Source organism: Myotis nattereri, assembly GCF_964212035.1.
Source record: "Myotis nattereri genome assembly, chromosome: 15".
Classification (NCBI taxonomy): Eukaryota; Metazoa; Chordata; class Mammalia; order Chiroptera; family Vespertilionidae; genus Myotis; species Myotis nattereri.
This window is the reverse complement of record NC_138090.1, coordinates 7,510,293-7,513,072: the sequence shown is the minus strand read 5'-3', so window position 1 is coordinate 7,513,072 and position 2,780 is coordinate 7,510,293. Positions and strand designations below refer to the sequence as shown.

General features: G+C 61.5%; 1 protein-coding gene across 1 annotated transcript in view; it reads right to left on the bottom strand.

Annotated features, from left to right (window-relative positions):
• Window positions 1-2,780, bottom strand: part of NLRC5 (NLR family CARD domain containing 5) — a 940,085-nt gene that overhangs the window by 98,925 nt on the left and 838,380 nt on the right. The gene's annotated exons all lie outside the window — the stretch shown is intronic.

The following is a 2,780-nucleotide window of genomic DNA, read 5'->3' as shown; positions in this document are numbered from 1 at the left end:
TCCCTCCCCGCGCGCCGCAGCTGGTGGCGGAGGCCGGGGCGGAGGCCGGGGGGCGGCGCGGGGGGCGTGCCACGTGGGTGTGGTGGGCGTGGGCGCTCCGCCCGCGGGCGTGGGTTGGCCCCGGGAGGCCGTCCCGGGCGCTCAGCACTGCCTCCCGCCGCGGTGGGAGTGTCCCCGGGTGGATGGCTGGCGGGCGGCCGAGACCCCGCGACGTGGAATTCTAGCGGAGCCCCTCGGTGGATGCCCGCCCCTCCCCTCCCCTCCCCTCTCGCTCCTCACCCCCCGCAGGCGCCGGGGGGAAGGGTCCCCGCCTCTCGGACTCCGCCGGGTGCGGAGGGAGGCCCCGCCCGTCCCTCCGATCTTATTGCAGGAGCGCGGCGTGGGGTTCCCGGGGGAGGGGGGCGACCTCCGCCTCAGTCTTTGTTTAGATGACCAGGGGGAACCCCAGCTCGGAGGAGGCAGCACCCCTCCCCCACCCTCCCCACCCGTTCCGCTGCCAGGGCACCGCTGGGCAAGGCCCCTGGGGGGTCAGGAAGAACCGGGTGCTCTGGGGCCTTGGGTCCTGTCACCCGTCTCAGAGCCCGAGGTTCCCTGGGGGACTCCTGCGAGAGGGACCCCCCTCCCCCGCCGGGTGGCAAGGTCATTGCTCCCCTCGGTTCATCTCCACCTTCTGGGAGACCCCTGCCGTCCTCAGCTCACTGTGTCTGGCCCAGGGCGTGGTTCCCACCAAGTCCCTGGGTCAAGCCTCCTGCAGGCAGAATGGAAATCATGACCTGGAAACATCTCCTTGGGAGGGCTCCTGGGCCCGGTTCTAGTCAGGCCCTGCCTGTGACCTTGGGCCGGGCTCTGCCCCTCCCAGATCCAGCCCTTTGGTGTAGATTGAATGGATTAGACCGTCGTCTGGGGGGTCCCGATGGCAGTGGGGTGGGAGGTCAAGAGCATTCTGCAGTGCCCCCCGAACCCCTCTACCTGGGCTGGTTTCTGAGTGATCCGATCACCAGTGCTGACTGAGGAAGCTGCTAGGTTTGGTGGCCTCAGATGGGGTGCACGTCCCTGCTGGAGGTGCAGAACATAAACTATAGGAGGCAGCAAGCTGGGGTTCTCCTTACAGCTCTGGGGGCTCACCTTGGGGATAGATGGCCTTGCCTCCCCATTTCCTCTTTTGTAAAAGGGGGTGGGAGGGAGTCCGTGGGGACAGAGTGAACTCCGATGTCCAAACATCCAGGAGACTGTGTGTGTGTGTACAAGTGTGGAGCCAGCCCTCGAGGACACAGGCTGGTTCTACAGTTTCCTGGCTGAGTGGTGCCGGGTGACTGAGCCTCTCTGAGCCTCCATGCACACTGGGTGAAACCGGGGATGATGCCGACCTCAGAGGGCTCCCCTAAGGATGAAATGATGGAACATAAAACGCTCAGTATAGTGCCAGGCACACAGTTGAAATGTTCAGTAAACGGTCATCTTTATTATTTTTTAAAAAAATGTTTGTATTGATTGATTGGAGAGAGAGAGATTTGTTGCCACTTGCTTCTGCATTCATTGGTTGCCCTGACCAGAGACCGGACCTTGGTGTAGTGAGATTGCCTTCATTATTGAACATGAAGCTGTTATCATCGCATTAGAGGCTCTGTCAGGCTTTCCTGAGTTCTACCCTTTTCAGTAACTTCAGGCCTAGTCATTGAACAAACAAATTACTGATGTTCTAGCGACAGACTCCACGAGGCGCAGCCTGTTCTGAACGCCTCAGAGGAATCCAGGCCCCAGGAGGGTGCGTGAAGCTGCCTAACAAGAGCTTTGAAACCATGACTCATCTGTCCACGTGTGGGATGGCGTCTGCCACGGCCTTGACCTAATGCAGAGAATCCGCTTGGCTCAGATAATCCACGAATCCAAGGGAGCGTTCAGGCGGGTTAGGTTGTAGATTTGCACCCTAAAAGTGGAGACAGTAGATGATGGGGAAATGTGGTTGTAAGGACACCCCGCTTCCGGGGGCTGCTGTGAAAAAAAAAGAAAAAGGTGCTCAGGGGAGAGGCAGGTAGAGGGGCCCTGGCCCCTTGTGGAGGATCCGTCAGGCCTGGCAATGCGGGGTCCCCTAGGAATGATGGAAGGCAAGCTCTCAGCCCCTCCTGCTACAGGCTCCTCACCCCTGCAAGGGGGGCATGGTGTTGGGGACAGGCTGGAGGGCAGGGTTTTTAACAGAGGGAAGCAGAGCGCGACCCCGGGTCAAGCTGTTGGCGGGGGGGGGGGGGGGGGGGGGCCCTGAGACGTGCCCTCCAGCCTTGCTCCTGATGACCTGAAAGATGCTGCCCGGCTCACTGCCTCGTCTGCACTTGCCTTTCCCATCTGTGAAACGGGCAGGTTGGCCTGCATGGCCGCTGGAGAGGAGACTGCCTTTCTGAAGATCTCTCGGAACCTCCTTTCCTCACGGGGGAACTCGGGCGAACTTACCGCCAGTCGGGACGGTTGCAGGAAACAGTGGACCTACGCTGGCTAGTTTAAGCAGAAAAGGGGCTTCGTTAAAAGAGGGTGCAGCTCTCGGGACCTCAGGAGTCACACCCAACACTGCAGCCTTGGTCTGGTGTCAAAACTGCCGCCACCCCGGGGCACAGACCTGCAGCCGCCGCCGCCCCTGGGCAAGGACACAGGGGCACCGCCATCGGGCCCACAGCTGCCTCTGGAGCCCGAGGGGGTGTGGCTGCCACCGCTGCCACCTCGCCACAGTGGATTCCACGTGGCCTTGTGTCACCAGCTTCCAATTCACAGTCAAAAATGGGCGTGTCTGC